Source organism: Temnothorax nylanderi, unplaced genomic scaffold, assembly GCF_030848795.1.
Source record: "Temnothorax nylanderi isolate EJ_2023f unplaced genomic scaffold, tnyl_v1.0 TNYL_tig0005_pilon, whole genome shotgun sequence".
NCBI lineage: Eukaryota > Metazoa > Arthropoda > Insecta > Hymenoptera > Formicidae > Temnothorax > Temnothorax nylanderi.
The window spans coordinates 1,929,840-1,950,616 of record NW_027249067.1 but is presented as its reverse complement, the minus strand read 5'-3'; the positions used below and the strand labels follow the sequence as shown (position 1 = coordinate 1,950,616).

The following is a 20,777-nucleotide window of genomic DNA, read 5'->3' as shown; positions in this document are numbered from 1 at the left end:
TCGACCTTGTAATGGGTCGCTAACCTGTGTGTGCACGCGCACGTGCACGCACACGCACAAATATCGCGAGAGAGATATTTCACTTTTCACTTGGGCGCCGCGGCGGCTTTCGCCGAGGAATATTGAACATCCCACACCGGACATAACTTGCGCGAAGGCAAGTGGGACACGTCACGTTACGCATCACCCGTTATAAGTTATAACTGTCGCAAGGAGAAAAAAAAACCCACATCGCGAATGATAACAGAACACCGTGTACGTGATGAAACGCGCCCGTCATGCCCCCGGCAGAAACGCGTTCACCTCGCCGCGACTCGTCGGAATCGTTATCATTCCTAATCAGATTACAATTGAAAAACACCACAGACGGTTACAGCAGACGTATTAACATACGCTTTCTTCGAACAATCGTCGACGCGGTCGATTTCATCGTGCGATATACCCAACGTAAATAAGTTAAACAAAACGATTTCGGGATAAATGCGCTTATCACGCTAAAATCATCGTCGCGGAATTATTAATCGGCAGCCTGCGGCTGATTATTATTATTATTATTGTACGTCCATTGACCGTATGGAAAGGGTTTACCCAATGGTAGGATACCGGTCCTTGTGCATTAAAGTCAACCACTGAAATCGGTGTAACCGAATTTTGCAGAATTCCTGTTTGAATGAGTATAGGTAGTCGATAAACACGCGAGTTGATAAATAAGGAAAGAAAGCGAAGAAATATACGATTTTCCTTTTGGGGTCTTTGCGAAAATAAATGTCAACTGTCACTTTTGCAGAAATTATACCAGTACATACTTAATTAGTCGAGAAGTATGTACATATATCCTATATGTTTTAAACATTTACGTAAGTTTATGCGTAATGCTTTTAATTCCAACTTCTTTTCTGCGAAAGATTTAACTCGCATCTTATCACATCGTTTATCATAATTTCTTTATATATTCTATTTTATGATATAATTATGTCACATTTACTTTTGCGAATCGCTTTTCTCCCCAATTTTTGGGTTCGGAATTGAGTTTATTTTTGGCATAATTGCGGAAGCAACCCCGCAAGGGAGTTTCGGCCCCATTTTCTGATAATATCGCGACTAAATCGACCAGGCGGCGACACGTGGGGGCTCGATTACAGATAGACGAAAATACATTTAATAACCGAAAGACTCATTAAGAAAGCTGGTTCTCGAATTGATCGATCTATTATTAAATGACGGCCGGCGTTCGTTACCCAGAGAGGTCGGCTCGACGGAAATAACAAATTACTTAATGTCAGTTACCCGGCGTGATAGCCCGAAGATCGAGAGAGTAGTCCAAGCACTCGGGAAAATTTATATACTCGATACTTTTCGACAGGGCCTCGAAGGTCGCTCGAGGATATATATCCTCCTCTTCAGGAGAAAAAGATCTCCGAGAGAAATCCGTACGTCTGATTAATTAGAATGTTTGTCCAGAGACATATTTCAACTGATCACATTACATTTTATTAGCTATTTTATAAATATATTCCTTGCGCAATCGTCGCAAGAAACGCACGCAAAATGATATTAATATTAATACCGACGATTATCCAACATTCATCATTTCGCTACGTAAACATCCGCTTGATGGCTTATTCTTGAGTCGGTATTTTTCTGACTCTGCAGTGTTACGTTAGCGAATGTAAAAAAAAAAACCAGCGAACAAGCATCTAAGATACGTCTGAGATACGACTCTCGACAATCGACGATAGTCATTAACTGTTAAATGCTGGGCATGATGCGAGACAAGTCGTTAAGTTGTTTTCAACATCGCTCTATTTTTGCAGCGTATTTTTTTACCGCTAAATAAGCTATTAGATATACATCGTGCGAACTTTCAGGGACTCCGCGGAATTGCCATTTTATCCCGCAACCTAACGAGAACAGTTTCATTAATGAAGTTATTTGTATGCACACAAGCTACTCGAATATTATTCTTATATTTTCTTACATTTTCTCACAATTTTCCCGTCACGATCCCAAGGTAGCTTGCGATTGAAACCGACATAATTTCAACCAGTTTCATTTCCGAGGCAATAGATGTGCGGAAATGATCCTTATTACGAAAACGCTATCATTAGCATAATTTTCCTCCGCATATCTGGCTGTAGAAAATGAGTTCATCAAAAATCGTGACATTTCAATTCTCAAGATGGGGATTAAAAAGCATCTACGATACCTATATCAAACATATATATTAAACAAAAACATATATTACCTTGACCAATCATCCAATGTGTTTTATTTTTATTTTTGTTTAATACATATTACTAAAAAAACATCAGATGATTGTGTTCGAGGCAAAGTGAGTCGCGGATTAGGCGAAACTCGTCTTACGAAAATAGTCAGCTACATCATAGGCGTATATAGTTAGGTATTACTCAATTGACTCTCATACACGCGATTTGGCAAGCCACACGTCTCTTGCCCCGGCGCGAGACCCTCGGAAAGCGCAGCCAGCGCGGCAGACCTTTACCTCTCCTTCCGAGAACCCTTTTTCTCTTGGCGGCGATTCCTGGCGATCAGCCCGAGACTCGCTGAGACTTCGTGGCGAGTTCCTTTCAGGGAGACTCCCTCAACCCTCCTCACTCTTCGCTCTTGGAAGCGAAATTTCACGTCACGTCGAGAGATTTTCCCTCGCCAAGTACGCGCACGTTGCGATCGGTCGTTGCTCATCTTGCCGGCCGCGTGACCATATTTGTCCGTACGTGACTAAGACAATAGGAAAGAGAGCACCCGCAGTTTCTAGAAAGAGAACGACTGGTCGCTCTGACGTCGAATCGTGCTACGGTCCCCAAAGTCGTTTCATGAATGAAGGCTAAACAATTATGCACGGCTCCTGTATATATCAACGATACGATGGTTTCCTTTCAGACAGAAATTATAGAAAGAAGAACGTAAATTTTATATACAACGTAGCAAATCTCCCTTGTTATTCATTCAGGAGCACGCAATCGCTCCAGCTGCTCTAACATCTAGCAAAAGTCGCGTCTTATGCCGTTCAGTACATTCGGTTCTTATTGGAATCGCACGTCTTGACAGTCGCTTCATAAACAGACGATGAATGGCGATATATGTAAGATAGTGCATCTCCTCCTCCTGCATTCGTATTGTATCGTTATTGCGATATCCATACTTTATGCCCGGCTTGCCGCGTCGCGACTCGCGCGCGTCTCTCGTAACGCAGGACAATGCACGATAAACGAATATTTATTTCCATAATGATACATTAAACGCTATTGTCCATTATCAGCCACGACAATAATTACTGGAACAAAGCCGCGTAAATTATGTATGCGACATACTAAGGACATATAGCGTGAAAATGTGCGGCAACGTCGTGACCAAAAAAAAATTGAAAATTTTATCGTCATTAACAATGAAAATGACGGTAAACATATGTTCAGGATCTTCTCAAAGGGACAATAATTTATTAAAAGGAGGCTTTTGGAACGCATAATTCTAAGATACTAATAAATATGCGCAAAAAAATTACGCGCCCTATTACAACTTCTTAGGTGGCAAACAGTTTTTTTACTTTATCGAGAAATTAACAATTTGCGTTGCATAAAAAATCCAAGATAAAATACGGCCTTCTAAAAGCCCCTAAGAGCTCGCCCATTATGAGCCATTAAATGAGAAAAGCATAGTCGTAAAGTTGGAGATCTGGGAAAATTATCAGAGACGTTAAAAGAAATTTATTCGTGATAAAAAGTTAGGAAGCTTTGTCTTACAATTTTACGTGATATAAGATTGATAAAGATAAGATACTCGATGAATATATTAATATATTTTCCGTAGGAACTGTGGGATCGATACCAACTCCACAATACCGGCGGCTCACTGTTTCCTGGATGGAAGCATAATACATCGTTTCGATGCAGAAACCGGACTTCTTTAGAATTCCACGCCGTTCCTTCGGATAGAAATCCGGTATAGTTGCGCTCGCGCGAGTCTCGCGTGAGGATTGTTCGGTGAACCTTATTGGCTAATTTCGCAACGACGCGACGTAACGACGGAAAATTATAATTCATATGCCAAGTTCGTATGGAAAAGTACACGGTGCACCACCGCAGCGAAATTACAGTGCAAATTGCACACGTAGAATAATAATGCTGCACAGTTCAGAAAGTACGAGTTTCGTACTACTGTTAATATACGGAATCGCGCGTATCGGATTAAAGTTTTCGCGCACGTAGATTTTTAACGATATTAGCCCGCGCGCGCGAGATCGAAAATTTTGGATCGTCGGTCCTATTGCCCTGTAGGCGACACATGCCGCAATATTCTATAATTGAGATAGCTTTAAGTTGGCGCCGCAAGCCCGCGGCGGTTGTATTTTGGACAGAATCTCACGGCTGCACCAGGCTGCGCAGCGCGTGCAGCGTAAACAAGATTAAGTAAATGACGCTCGTAGCATGATTCCACGTGGGCGCGATCTCGTACTCCACGAGGAGAAAAAAGATGAGGAGGAGGAAGAAGAAAACGCGACGCGCGCGTCATTTATCGCGAGATCGTGCGAATAAACACCGAGAATCGTATGTTTGTCATACTCCGAACGTCTCAAGACGCGAATGACGTGCTCTGTCGCGTATCTACACAAACACGAGGCCTTGCCAATCGCATCGCTATATTTACGTGGCCTTTTTATTCACGCGGTTATTTACCACGCGAACTTAGCATTTCGCTTCGATTGCCGCAACGGCGAAGCAAAGCGCAGTGGAACGTCATAGGACAGTCGTCAAAACACGTTAAGTCCATCTTCAGAACAGGTAACGATACCGGGCAAGAGTCTTGAGAAGATTCACGTCAATCAAATGATAAAGAATAATGGTAATTTCAATTATTAATTAGTGCACTGAAATATGAAAACACCGTAATAATGCCAAACGTAGACAGGAGTTTGTCGCAAATCTCACAAAGCACCCTGTGTACAAATCCAACGGCACTACCGTGTAATATTAGTTCACGTCACGAGTGACCATTAGCTTAATTTTAAAACGCTTTATATATGTTATACACGGCCCTCATCCGCTTGCCTTCAATTGCCATAATTTTACCGACTATTCTATATGGTCCATTAATCAACTGTGGTTGTCAGCGGAGGCTAATCATGTACACGAATACGGTTTGATTATATCGGTGATGGGCGGGGCACAGGAGAGGGACAATAATCTCCGTAATAACTGGCAAATACTTTCAGTGTCGCGCCGGAATCGCCGCGTTATTACGAAATTATTTAACGATCGCTGGCAGATGGAAATTATCTTGTCAAGAGATGCGATGTCACAAATAACAAAAAAAAATAACACGTCACCGAATGGGCGTATTGTCACGCTGTGTGAGTCACGCGGTATTTTCCTAATCAAGTTTCCAATCAAGTTTCTAATCAAGTCACACCACCTGGATTATCTTTTGCAGCACACAAGCTACAAATATAAAGCCGACAAAATAATTAATTATTTAATGGTCTTTCAACAAGCCTCTCGTTAGTTGATCGTTAATCATTAGAGTCAATCTTTAAAAAAAAGAAAGTAAGCAACATATTTTCTTATTGATAAATCTTATAAAGTGAGTAGTTGTTGCCTCTTTAGATTTATCTAAGTCTATTCATATCTTATCAGAATTTAACTAATACCATCGATGTCAGTTATATCAGTTTCCGCGAGAAGTCCCGTCCGTGGCACGCTTACGCCTTTCACCATGATCTGCAATTGTTAAAACTGAAAGATGCCTTTATTATGCAACGCGAGTCAATGAGTCCTTTCAAGACGGCTCCCTAGGCCGCGACCGCGCTACTTACACGCCCTATTACGATTCAATGGGCCCCCGAGTAACTTCGTTAAGCGCGATAAAACGCGCCGTGGCAAACTGTGCGCCGTTTATTTTATCATCGAATTCGCGCGATGGCGCGTTCCAGATCCAGATGAACAAAGGGGCTATTAGCCTCGCGATTTATCCACGCTCCGCTTTGTTGTCCGGTAATTGACGCTGTTCCGAACGCGAACGCGAGCGGACTCCGTTATAGGAAACCCGCCGCCGCCGTCGTCGTCGTCGTCGACCCGCGCCCGGGCGCACGCACGTTTCATGCCGTCGGTTTCTGCTTTGGAGGGTTACCAGCCCTTCGCCACCCATTTCGACGCTAACGAAGTTGTTCCCAAGACAATACGGACAGAGTTATTCGCAAAATTTCGCGCAAATTGCCGCCGTAATGCCAAACTCGCGTCCATATGGCCCTTCCTTTGTCCCTTTTAGTCCTCGTACAAAGACTCGGCCCAGATTTCATATTAATAGCTCCCCTCGGCATGCACGAATGCCGAGCTAACTAATATGTATCTGATAAAAAGCTTAATTACCTTATTGTTACACTATTCAGAATGTGATACGATACACGTGTTTGCGAATGTTATTTTTCTTACAGCTAAAAAGGACAATTTTGTAAAAATGGAGAACAGAGTGGCAGAAATGCGTGTAACAATTACGCATTTCTTTTATAAATGCGCAGGATATAATTTTGAAAAAGCTTAATTGCACGCTCCAAAGCATACCAGGTTTAATTATTACATGCTACGATGACTAACGAACCTGGAATACAAAAAAAAAAACATCGTCAAAAAGCTTGAAGTATGCCTTTTCGTCTCGTTCGCTGCGAACAACTCGCGCTGTTTCAGAAAAACAGCGGTCTCCAATGAGAGGGTTCAAAGGGAGAACGGAGAACGGAGAACTCCAACAACATCGTTGCTCGCCAGATGTTGACTGGACGAAAATGAAACAGTCGTAAAAATCGTGCCTCGTGTACCGACACATCGCGTGTGACGACACTGACGACCCGTATTCGGATTCGTATCACCACGCGCGCGTTCTTTGAGGAGGTTTGGAAAACCTGACCCAATTTCGTAGCCCGGCGCCGTCAATTATCGCCTCACGTGCTGCCGCGCAGCACTTCGCAACTCTCGTCACGTTGGCCGGGGCTAAAGTCGTATTCCCGCCACGTTTAAGCATCAAATGTAACGTTAAACCTCAATTTACATTAAACACACAGGATTAATCGATGAGCGACGTTGCTCGTTCTCCGACCGGATGTACCAAGAAGAAACGGCGCTCTGGTGTGAAGGTGAAGACCGATTACGTAATCGAGATTGAAAGTGAACATTAGAGTCTCGTCGAAGTAAGCCGAAAGACGTTAATGGTGAGGTGCTGGGCTGAGGTTTCGCCACGCGGACGTGATGCTTGTTTAGCGTACACATGATGTTGTCGGAAGTCGTATATTTTTCCGACGGTTTCGCGTCGCGGAGCAGGCGAGAGGACAAGAAACGCGACAAACAGCAGCGCGCAGCGCGACAGGTGGGGCGGCGACGCTTGTTTAAAAGTCAATTCGATTGTTCGGTCATGCGTGCCCGGTTTCGCAAGGCGGAGAGGCAGAGAGAGAGAGAGATAGAGATATACGACGGGGGAAGAAGGAGAGAGAAAGGGAGAGATTCTGACGTCCCCGCTTAGGACGCATGAAATGAAAATTTTATCGATCGCCGGGAGATATCCCTCTAGCCCGAGCGTAAATTGTGACGCCGCCGTGTAGAAAAGCTTTATACACAGAGCCTCTGCCTCCGGAGCCTTCGCCGGAGTAAATCGGGACGGTAACTCTGCGCACCAAGTACTAAGGATGAGAAAAATATGATCCCGGGTGAGCTTTATATAAAATTCCCCGCGTGAATATTTAGCAGCGTATTTCAGCGCTCCTGCGAGATGCTACGTAATGAATAAAATAAAAATTTCATATTAATTTTTCCGCGGTTTTAAACGGCAAAAAGAAACCGACTACCGCTCGTGTAACGGCGTCAAATCAACATTGCGATCAGAAATCGCTCCGACATCCCGGGTATGATACGCAGATAAAAATATTTTCGGCAGAATGTCTCCCGCGCGCGCGACAATACTTCCCGAATACATATCCATCTTACAACAGTCTCGAATAAAAATACTTTCTCACGCTATATACACGCGACGTTTCGCAGTTATTGACTCCGTTTTTTTTTTTTTTCGCTCGGCACCCTATGTTCATAAAAAGTTGAGCCGGCCTGAGCAGATTACCATAATTTCCCTTGGCTTTCTTGTGCGGGAACACCGAAGCGACTTCGTCGCGCTCTCATTAATTGTTTGAGCCTTGTTTCACCATCGGGCAAAATCTTTTCATTATCCCGTAGCGGACTATAAGCGTCACGAAATAATTGCAAAAATAAACCTCCAAGCCGACGCTACGATCGCGCGGCACTAACTGGGAGTCGGGAAGAAAAAGAAAAAGAAAAAAAAGAAGAAAAAAGGAAAAAGAAGAAGAAGAAGAAGAGTGGAGACGTCCGAGAGGGATTTACGCGACGTCCACGGTCGAGAAGCCGATTATTGGGAAGAAGGCCTTGTGCCACATTGTGTATCGCGTATATCACTCCCACACGACATGTATCGTCGCGCAGCAGCACCGAACTTTTTTTCACCTAACAGCACTACGAACGTTGGCATTAGCAGAGAGAAGGTCATTCTCCTCTTACGCAACGATCATAGAAAATATCTCCTATTAAATTAAGCCTCGCGTGTTGTATTTCATATCGCGAGCAGAGAAGAGCTTTGCGTTAAAAAGTATTATTAATAATATAATTTAATAATTTAATAATTGATATTTAATATAATAGTATAATTTATTATCAATTAAATTAAAATTACATTTGAACTAAAATTTTCACGACAGACTCTATTATGCATAGCTCGGGCGGTTAGATAAAGGAATCGAACATTTAGTGGAGAAAGTTTGATTGAATCGCGACTATCGGCGGTACTTCAACTTCAATACTTCAGCTTCTCAACGGCCGACAGACACGCCCGATTTCATCGACTGCTATATCGTAGAGCGAAATGAGAGAGCCAGCCCGACGGTATCGGTTAAATTTATTCGCGCCGTTTGCGAAATCGAGCGCGAGGCGGACGACCAATGCGAACGGCGGGTATTATCGTAATATCCGAAACGAGTAAAATATGCGTGAAGTGCCGTTGAATTCGATATAGGAAGCGAAACCCGAATTGACGTTATGAGAAGCAGCGATATAACGTTAACTCGCCGGCTAAATTGTAATCGCATAAAATGCAAAACAGTTGTCCGAATGACGTTATTTTACACCGACGTAAATTTGCGTGCCGCGTATATCGACAATCGTCTCTAGCTTCGGCGATTATGAAATGCAGCAATTCATTTTTCGTTTAACGACACCCATAGGGATTATTAAAGTGACAGGCATTATTTATTACGCGTGTTTTATATTGGAAATAAAAAGCTCGAAAAAGTAAATTAAAGAGTAAAAAATTTTACTTTTTTCTTCGACGCAACTCTAACACGTCATCCGGCGTTGCCTAATAATATCCAGTTCTTCGAGAGATGTTCTAAAAACTTTTAATATCGTTTACATCGCAAAGAACTTATTCCTACAAATTATACTCATTTCGCCTTTCGAAAAGTGTTGCGTACAGAACTGTCGTAAGAGAACGAACATGAAAAGAGGAGTTAATGGCAGTCGATTCGTGAAATCGGGCGGCCGTTAATGACGGTAATAATCAGTACAGAGAAGTAACTCCATCGAAGATATGGAGCAACGTGCCAATTACGTGCGGGGGCATAAGCGAGAATTAAAGCGGCATAAAGAAGCGATGAGTTTTTACTGCCTTGCTACGTGACTAAAGAAGAGGAGAACGAACGAACGGAGAGAGAGAGAGAGAGAGGAAGGAGGCAGAAGTGTCGTAAGAAGCGGAAGGGAATGATAGAATGTGATGTCGCGCATCGCCACCCACGCGGGGGACTAATTGCAATCTACCGCGATACGGCTTAATTAAGATCAACAATTAAGCGGACGGTGTTGGGCACTCGCGCCCGCCGTGTCCGACAATTGGACGTATCCAACAATTAGCGGCTGTTCTCTCTTTACCTTGTACGACCCTCCCCACGTTTCCCACAGACTAGATTAGTCTGCCGATTAGCCTGCCACACGATCCGAACGATACGAATGTATGCGCCGACGTAGTATGCATAACAATGCAAACCGCGATATGAGCGCCGGCTCGCGTGTCTGCTGCGAGCAGATGCACAGGGTGTTCCGAAATTCGCGACGTATGAAGCGATTTAAGATTCGCGACCTCTCGCGAAGTAACACGTTTCTCGTACTGGACTACTAAATTGCTTCCCCTTCTATTCTTGTTAATACTCGATTTCTAGAACTGTATGTGACGATTGTACCAGCGCACGCACACACACGCGTACTCGACGGCTGTTTCTAATTAGCCGTTATTACGGGTGTGTCGGTTGTTACACCGGTCGGTAAATCGAAATGTCATAGAGATACCTCGATATTGGCATCTCATTGCTGCAACCAGCGTGCAATGCCTTATCGCGCACTCAAGTGCAAAAGCGGTAAGCAAGATGTTTCGTTTCAAATATCGTTCCGCGTAATTAGAATTGCTGTAAAATAACCAATTCCCTTAATAAAAGAGAAAGTCTTGATTCCAAACTAAAAGCATGAAGCAAAAAGTATATTCTGTATCTTCCACGAATAACCTTTCGCCTTTATTACGAAGTAACCAGTATGTGTACCAGGTATTTACTCGTAAATTTCATTAATACCAGAAATATTATTATTTTTGTATTTAGCAATGCAGTAATATTATCCAGAATTATATATCGTGTAATAAATGCGAGTTTCATTTCGCAATATTTTCTGGAAGCTCTTTACCTCCTAAAACAAACGTCTCTACTTCATTTTTCGAAGCGTTCGCTTCGATAGATAAGAGCGGAAGCAATTGCTTTATTTCATGTGGCTCACGCGCGCGCACGTAGTCTCCAAGCCCCGTCGTTTGGAATGTTATCAGAACGACTGTAATAGACAGATCTATTAGAAACGAGTCAATTTTATTCAAGTAAAACCCCTTGCTTTATCACTACAATATTATAGAGAAATGATTTGACAAAATAAGCTCTCAATATATTACGTTCATTAACAACGTACAAATTCATAATATTAAAATATACCACGAGACTCTCGATCGTACATCTTCACCGGGTATATATGTCTGCGGTCGAGAATTATGTCTATTTCATCATCCATTTGCGAGGTCGCTGATCTCGCTTATATAACGATACGAAAAAAGAAAGACAAACTGCATGTTGGACAACCGAGACATTCCGCGGTCATCGACATTTTTTTTTCAGAACGTGTTTGCCACGATTGTGATAACGTTTACTTTTCAACGTCGCTTATCGGGGAGTAAGCCGGAGAGCATTATATTATTGCAAAACGATAAAAATTTTATATATCGGGTGTTTCGCGCCGCATCGCGTCAATTTGTACGCAAGAAAGTGCCTTATATTGACCTGTGCGAAATCGCGCGCTCACCGTTTTATTGCGCGTCAACGTCACGTTACATCGCGGAGGCGGAGAAATATCCCGCTGTATAATGCCTAAAATATATATCCTACTTCTTCTCGCTGCTACTTATACGAGGATACAATTTCCCCGCATCCTTTTAAGCGAAACGATCAAGCGACCCGACGCTGCGCCCGACCGTGAGACGGCATGGCAGTGCGCCGCGGGTTATGGCACTTGTTTGCCTGGCCTAAAACAACACGTCTTCTCCGCCTGTGAGCAAGAGTGTGCTCTCGCCGGAGTGTGCCGGCCGGTCTCTCTTATCACACACGCGCGTGCATATTCGCGCGCGCGCGTGCATGTCGCGCGTGTGCGTGCGAAATAAGGCGCGCGCGCGCGAGCGTCGGACATCAGGGCTCACGCATGAATCTCCGGAAGCCTGGCCAACCCGGCAATTTTACTTGAGCCGCGATTAACGCAAAACACCCCGCTGAATCGCAAAGAGCTAAATGGCATGAAATGATATATTAACGCGTACTTTGTGCGTAACACGCAAACAAAATGATTTATCGAATATACACGGGCTAAAATTAGATGAGTAAATACTCTCTCTCTCTAAGCGAGGGGAACGAGGGTTATATGAGGCGTAATCAAAATTAGGACTGATCTAATACGTGTGTGAACCATATGCCCCATACATTTTGGACACTCCACACACGATAGTCCGAGAAAAAGTGCGGCCATTTCGAGCGGAGCGGATCAATTATCGCCACCATGAGTCGCTAGACCGACTCGCTCGATAGCGAAGGGCGTGTAAAAAATATCTCTTCTCTTCAGGGAAAACAACACGGTGGCGATGAAGAAATTTAATCTCGTGCGAGATTTATTGCGACCATTGTGGCGCGAAACACCGCGCTAAATCTGGAGTAATCGATGAAGAATTGTGGAGAAAGTGACGGATATCCGCGTGATTTAATGATAAACAGGGTTGACTATAAGGCTCTTTCCGCTAGAAGGGACGGAAAATATGAGCAGCTTTGCGGATCTGCGAAAATTACTGTGATTTTGTAAGAGAATGCAATCGATGCGATTGGAAAAAGTTGTAACAAATACGGCGTTATTTTCATATTATTTTGTGCAATAAAAATTCGGTTCCATTATAATTTCATTCTTACCGATAGTTAGCATATTCAATAAAATAGCTATCACATTATAAAATATTTTAATATAAATAGTCTCATAAATTCATGCCAGTGTCTAATTTTATGGAGTGTTTTATGCTAAAAGACACTGACGCAAGAGTGCTCGAGCAGTCAATTCGAGAATCATCTTATACACTCACGCACACGAAAGTGATTTCTCTGTCATAATTTGCTCGGACTTGTTCAGGCTAGAAATTCCGCTTGCCCATGGCCCAACGAAGGGCCATTCATTCGACAGTGGCGTAGATACAAGTCGTTGTCCGTTGCGAGAGAAATCATTATCCCGAAAGAGACAAAACAAAGACTAAATGAATCCTTCTTTTATTTTTAAGCGTTAAATGTCAACCTTGTATTCTCCTAATATATTAAAATCACCGTTACGATTACGCTTCGTCTTAGATAACGTCAAACAAATAAGAGCAAAGTCCTTACTGCAAAGTTCTTTAAGATAAACATGCGCGTCGGAATAATGCATTTATTCATCTAATTTCGACGATTAATAAATATCTAAATAAGACTCGGATGAAAAATATTTCTTCTTCTGACGTATCACCCATGTCTCTTTTTAAAATCAGATAAAAGCTAGCCTCTCTTTGTGTGTCGTTCGGATCTTTTACTTTTCAATATCTACGCCACTGCCTTGAAATCGTACGGATCAGCTCGACCGTGTAAACGCGATCCACCGCGACTGAATAATCTAAGGTGCGTCTCTCGGCTACACGTGTCCGCGTTACAACTCCCAAGGACGCCTAAATTCTGTCTCTATGCGCCGTATTACGCTCGACGAATAACGATTGGCCGATTATATTATTATCGACACAATTCCTCTCTTTCGGCCACTTAAACCTTTGACCTGGGTCGTGCCCAAGTTTTTAATCGCAATTTCGAATACTGGAACCAGTCCAGGACCTATTACGCTGTACTCGTTTACTATCTATTATTTCGGAAGAAAACTATCTGCACTATTAGAAGGACAAAGAATGTCTGAAACAGACACTGTATCTTTTTTGCTGCGATATATGTCACTGTGTTGTGCAATAATAAAGAAATATAATAATTATACAATTAATATATTATTATATTAAATAATATAATAATTATGCATTATCAAAATAATATTTTCTCTCCTAAAGTTAGTCGCGTAGAAATAAAATATGTAGATAAGACTTTTCTTTCTATTTTACATTAATATAAATAAAATATTTTAATTACACACATACAGAGTATACAATACGTTTAAAGTTGATGAGAACATGCAGATATAGCTGATGCCACACAAATAAAAGTGATAATAATGCTCAATACCGCCAGAATGTTTGCGAATTACCCAACGACACGAGCAAACAAATTAATCAGCAGGAAGCGGACATCTTTCTCTCTCCTTGTTGAGCCGAGTCACGCGAGTGATCTGTGCTTCGGGGACGTATCTACCGATAACGGCGCGGGCTCCCAAGGTCGTTCGGATAAAATCCGATAATTTAATTCGAGCGATTTGGTCGGTCGATTTTCAGAACGGAATACCCCTTCCTTCCCCCTTATCTCTTTCGCTCATATGAACGCTGGACGCTATAGTTGTCGCCTCGAAGAACGTATCTCGACGCGAAGAAAAATACTGCGAATATATAGGGTGATTTCTAACTCGTAAACAATTTATTCTGAACTTTTTCATAATATATTCTTCAAACTAAAGTATCCGAATTAAGGTTTCCAATTGAAAATTTTCCCAATAAAAAGAATCTGTGCTCGTTAAGAGACAGAAGAATTCATCATTAAGAATTAAGGGCAGAACTTCTCTGGGACAACTTGTAAAAAAAAAAAGAAGAAGCTGAGAAGAAGGGAGGGAAAATAAACTCAGCTGGGAGGTTCAAGAACTAGAAGTTCGGCCCGGAAAAGGAGGGACGACGGAGAGGAGGAGCGCGAGGTCGCGAACAAAGGAAACTTCGCGAGTTCGATGCCCCTTTCTTATCAGTAAATGGCACTGTTATAGTCAAGGCAGCGAGGGTGGCCACCTCATTGGTCGCCGGCGAGGTCGACGTCATCGTATCGATTGCCGGTCTGCCACGTGACAGCCAGACACTTCTCTCTCCCGGGTTTCCCGTTCTCTCGGTCCGTCCTCGTCGTACTTGGGACATCTGTGTCCCACTGGCCGATTCGAGGCCGAGGCACACAAAGAATCTCGACTCCTTGTCTAGAACCAGGAAGCACGCGAGCAGTTCTGATTTAGCCGCGAAATTGCGACGAGTCGAGATTCCGGATGGTGCGTTCAAATTATTAATCACAAAAATATCAAATTATTAATTACAAAATGGCATTCGTACAATTTGCTGAATAAAACTGGAAAGACTCCTCCCCGGATTTCGGATGACTAATAGATAGCAAAATCGTGTATGCAATCGAAGCGTCGACAAGTCTCACTCATCGCAGTTTCACAATTTGACCTCGCTCCGCGAGGCTTGATTGTACCACGAGTTAATTTAACTCAATAGCAAGTATAAATGTAACGCGCGATGTGTGTATAATGCGAATGCGCCGGAATTTCTCCAAATCGTAAGAAAACGTCAAAGTCGGGGCGGACTTCTGACCGGTGAAACATTGAATTTTTCCCAATCTGTTTAAGAGTACCGCTAACTTGACTTCTAATAACAGCCGCGAAATTTCTATTAATAACCACGAATAAACAATACGTTTTGTATATCAAAATTCTTCCCCTTTCGCCAAATTTCTTGTACAAACCGACGACATTAGTTTACGTAATCGATGAACGGAATTTCACCGCGGTGATAGCAAAATTTATCGCAACAAGTTTGCCCATCAGTAACCAAAAAAAAAAAAAGAAGAAAATCGAAGACTCGCTCCCGGTCTTGAACCGTTCGCGTCGAAGAAAGAACCCTCGTCTTTCATTCAGCAAAAGGCTTTTACGTCGCCGTTGTGACGCAAAAAAAAGAAGAAAAAAGAAGAGAGAAGTCGGGAGGAATCTGCCGGGGAGGGGAAGGGGCGGGAAGGAGGATACACGAACGAGGAGAGCGAAGGCGGCCTATGACCGGACATAAACAACATTGGAAACCAGAACTCCGATCCTCCGAAACCAGTTCCACCGCCTAGAAAACAATTTTACGACGTCGAGGACTCGCCACGGCGATGGAAGAAAGGGAGAAAGGAGAAAAGGAGGAGGGAGGGCGAGCGCGGCGTTTATTTCCGCCTTAGGGAGGGTCTTCCAAGGACGAGCGAAGGAATATGCGTAGATTAAGAAGCATAAAGTCTCCCTGAATATGTAAAATATTCACGAAAATACGGCGAAAAATATGGTAAATTTACTCCTGCGTTATGAACAATAGCGCGAAAGTTTCCATTACACACGAGGCGTTTAATGCAAATGTATACAAAAGTATTCAGAAGAATAAAAGGAATACGACGTTTGATGATATTACGTCAATGGTGAGATCATTTCGTTTTTCAACAGGGATTACCATTCTGTTTGTCGACCACGAACCCCACGTAACAACCGAGGGCTTCCGTAGGACTGGGGGAACTAAAATTCAGAAGGAGCCTGCCGCGGAGTAATCGTGACAGGTATATATCTCGACAGAGACAGAGATAACGGACTGCGGGACGAGAGGAGAGATAGGAGAAAAAAAAAGAAGATTCGATAACCGTGTATCCCGGCGAGAATACGAGCCACCACTGACGGAACGTATACTCGTCAGGCCCGTGTTGAAGGCTACAAGGAGGAGAAAAAGCATCAGGAGAAGAGAAAGGGAGAGGAAAGGGAAGGGAAATCGAATGCGCGCTCGGTGGCGATAAAAATACACGAGCCGCGTCTAATATTGTGCAAAGGTAGCCACTTAATACCGCCTCTTATTCGTCTCTCCCGGCAGAAACGACCACGAAAATACACCGGACGCGCGCGAATTTCCAATTTCTCGCGAAAATCAATCCCGGCGACGTTCGATTGCGTAACTAGTGAGCGACGACGAGGGAAACGTTACAAGTGCGAGAGTAAACGACACGCAAACGCACGTCTACGTCGGTTGTCTGTAATAATGAGGCTGCACGAAGCCGTTAGGGAACTAAGTAGTTAGGTGGTATATATATATATATATATTTTTTTTTTGTTAAGGCTTTTATAAGGGGTCGTATCAGTATCACTTAGATACCTGCGGTTACATAATTAGCATCTTTCAGCAACAAAATTAGCAACTTATAAATCAACAACTATGTTGTCGTAGTCGCTAATGGTCTTTTGGGCGATCAACACCCAAGTTGATCACCTTGAATTAAGAGTTTCGCTTTGACGTTAATAAATAAAGACAGCAATGCGTGAAAAGTGCAGAGGATCGAAAAGCGCTGAGTGTGTATTGCATCAGCCAGCAGCGAGTAAATCTCGGCCCCGGTTTCTTATTGCTTGAAAGATCCGCTGTCTTCGATCGAGCGAGGGAGAACGAAAGGTGTCGATGGAATCGAGGAAGGTGAACCTCAATAACACCGCCTTTTCATAAGAGGCGTTTCAACCGCGTACCTAAAGGAAGCATTCGACAAGGCAGCCAAAATTTCAGAAATTAAAACCGTTAACTCTTGAATAATACATATATACACCTTCTCTTTTCTCTTTTTTAATTTATCTTATATTTATAGATCTTTATAGATCTTACATATATTTATATTTATAGATAAATCAAGTAAGTATCTTTTTACTTTAAAACATTTAATCAATTTTTAACTTCTACCTTCAAAGTATTGGAACTTGAGCAATGCAAAAATAAAAGGTTTTAAATAAAAAAATAATTTCGTAAACAAACTATAATAAAATTTCAATAAAATTAATTGCATTAAAAATAATTAGGGTTTTTAATACAATTAGTTTAAACTAGTCTAATAATAAAATTAGATTATTATATTTGTCATGGATTCTAAGAATTTTACGATTAAAAATGATCGCACGTGATCGAGCTATGAACGTTCTATTGTGGGATGCATGCTCAAGGATAAGACGCTTGTTAATTCGACGTTGAGACTCGGGCTGACGAAAGAGGGATGAAGCTGACGCAAGCTCGAGAATACTCATCGAAAATACTTATCTCGCGGTTTACTCCTACGGAGGACAAGTTATGCGAAAACACAGCTGTTTCCTGAAAGCGCGCAATAGCGGCTCGGAATTTCGTGGCACGCTTGGCGCAGTCGTAAAAATAGACAAGGATGAATATTCACGATTCACGCCGACTTTGTTTACGAGGAATTCTTAGGGACTTCTAGAAAACAGTTTAAATTCGTAGCTCGGAAACGAGCGCTAATTTAATAGCCGTAAACTATAGCGGACTATTCTTATACTCGCCAATAATTTAATCATCGCATGCGGGACCGACAGGCAACAAAGCCAGTCGAGCGTGCGTACAAGATAAATGATGGAATATCGTACACGCAATATACATGTGAAACCTCTGGAAATTATGTATGTGGAGAAAATATAATACACACAAAGGAGAATAAATTGCAGAATTTGTGTTTTTCAGTTTCGCAAGTTACGTAATCGCCACGAACCGTATCAGTTGTCGACTGTCGATTTCTTTTACGCTGTTTATACTATAATCGACATCGGAGTTCAAAGCTCGCAAAATAAATATGCCTGTTATGTGAACGCAAAGATTAAATTAGATGATAATCTGATTTGTCACCTGGTTACCAAGTCATCGCGATCGCTTATCAGCCGGGGCACGAAGCGCGAAGAAAAATTGAACGCCAATTACGATTCGAAGTGCGATCCGAACTGTTTTCTCATTCGGGCAAAATTAATCCTGTATAAATTAATCACCGCGTACCATTTGGTTAATGGACTGGAATTATCGAGGTTGGCAAGCAAGCGAGACGGAGAAAAAGAAAAAAAAAAGAGACATTTAAACTTTATTGGAGCACAGCTCGCAAATGTACTCCTTATATGTATGCTTATATCATTATCGACGATGATACTGGCACATCCCGTAAAAGCACATCGTAAGAATCGTCATGAAAGTCTTGTAAAACTCGCATGTGATTCGCACGCAATCGTCACTGGATCGCCTGAGAATGGAATCGGAGGCTCTAACTTTCAATTCCGAGAATCTCAAAATAGAGCTAATTATCTCTTTAAATCTGAATTAGTGAAAAGTTATTGGAGTGGCATACTTTAGACTGATGCATCGGTGACTAAGTCACTGACTATTCACTGATACGTCAGTCTAAAATATGACACTCCAGTGACTTTTCACTAATTCAGATTTAGAAAAAAAGAAATACACATAAATATATTTAAAAAATAGGAATTTTGCGTTTTTCAAGATATTGTGAGATATATGTATAAAAGTAATCAATTTTCCTAAAAGGATCCTTTGTCTCCCACTCACTCGCAGTCGCGTTGCCCACTTTTTCTTAACACATGCCAAATTCCTACAGTACTTGGCACATACTGTCTAAAGCTCCTTTAGACAATTATCGCGTTACATAAGAACGAAATTAATTATCCGAAGATCAGTCCCGTTAAATAAGAGAGAACAGGCATTTCTAGAAAAGTTTGTGAGATTCGCGCGAAGATCCGGTGACGTTATCTCGACGCGAGATCGACGTGCGATTAATCAGGTGAGACGGGCGAGAGAGAGAGAGAGAGAGAGAGAGAGAGAGAGAGAGAGAGAGAGAGAGAGAGAAAAGGCGAGAAAGAGAGCGAGTAAAACAAATGCGTAAACAAGGAAGAGGAATACGTTCATCGATGTTAAAACTCGAGGCCTGCCGACCAACCGGCAACGTTGAGCGCGATCACGCGACTCTGGCCTTCCGTCTCTCTCTGACTCTCTCTCTCTCTCTCTCTCTCTCTCTCTCTCTCTCTCTCTCTCTCTCTCTCTCTCTCTCTCTCTCTCTCTCTGTTGTTAACGTACCCTCTTTTTCTCTCATGTCTATCTCGCTCGGGCGCCGGCAGGCAAGCCGGCCGGCCGGTTAGCCGTTCTATCGCGCCTTCATGTTATTGTACTCATGTATGTACCCTGTTTCGGCCGATAAACTGAGTAAGTTTAAATCTCGATGACTTTTCGAATGCGCGCCGGACGTACGTGCGGCTGGAAGAGAGCCGAAGACAATCGCGAGAGTAACGAGACACCGCACGTTGAGCGCGTCAACAAATATTTAGGGATGAATTTTAAACCAATACCTTGAGTTAAATAATATTTTGTTATTTTTAACTACCATGTGTGTTGAAATTGACTAATTTAACAAAACAGTATTATTATTTTAACTTCATTGGTTTAATTAGAATAACATTTAATTTAGCGACATATTGAGTAAGAGCAGTGGCGACTTATAGGAATGGTTAAAAAGGACTCAAATTGAGTTTAATTTGATACTATGAATTTAACAGTGCAACATTGCGATCTTCTCCGGAGGAGAGAACCGATGACGCAACGGTGGGCGTGTTTTAGAGAGAGAATCACCCTGGATTTATATTAATGTCACGCGAGAGAATTTTTATCGCTCATTTTCAACCCGAAAGTAGCATTCGAAGAGGCATCTCAGGTATTCAGTGTCGTTTAGATTTAAATGTGCGTATACTGCAGGTAAAAAATTTAGATATTTATCAGATTCCCCGATGCCAGCTCGAAAAATTGAAGGTGATTTCAAGAGACAGCCTCGAAAAATAGGACGGAATGACGGAATAACGAGGCCAATTACGATGATCACTGCTGATTAATCAGCGTTGTAAAACGGTGCCGAAAACAAAATATGTAACGGCCGCATGACGAAACAGCGTGATATCTTTCGTAAAGCGGTAGTTTCATCACGCCCCGAGTCTTTATCTAGTTTTAAAGGCATTTACGCGCGACAATTACAGATACACGGTATCGGCGTATACATAAACCACTTCTGTACAAATATTTGAGGTAACATATACGTAAGAAACTTGCGGAACGCGATTAGCTTTAGCGCTATACTTAGCCCGCGAATGGGAAATGTTTATCAACGAGCGACAAAGTGCTTACAGTACGTCTCGCGCGGAAAATTCCGAAGAACCGGGAGAAGTCGTTGAGTCCGATCGGTCGTGTACCGTGCTTTCCAAGGGTTCGAAAAGAAGGATCTTTCGATCGCAGGAACTTTCCACTTGTTGCGAGCCGCCGACAACGCGAGTTGTCCGGCGACCGGC

The 20,777-nt window shown here is 42.5% G+C and overlaps 1 protein-coding gene across 5 annotated transcripts in view; it reads right to left on the bottom strand.

Moving 5' to 3' along the window:
* The window catches only part of Sesn (Sestrin), a 169,176-nt gene that overhangs the window by 16,541 nt on the left and 131,858 nt on the right, over window positions 1–20,777 (bottom strand). The window lies entirely within an intron of this gene.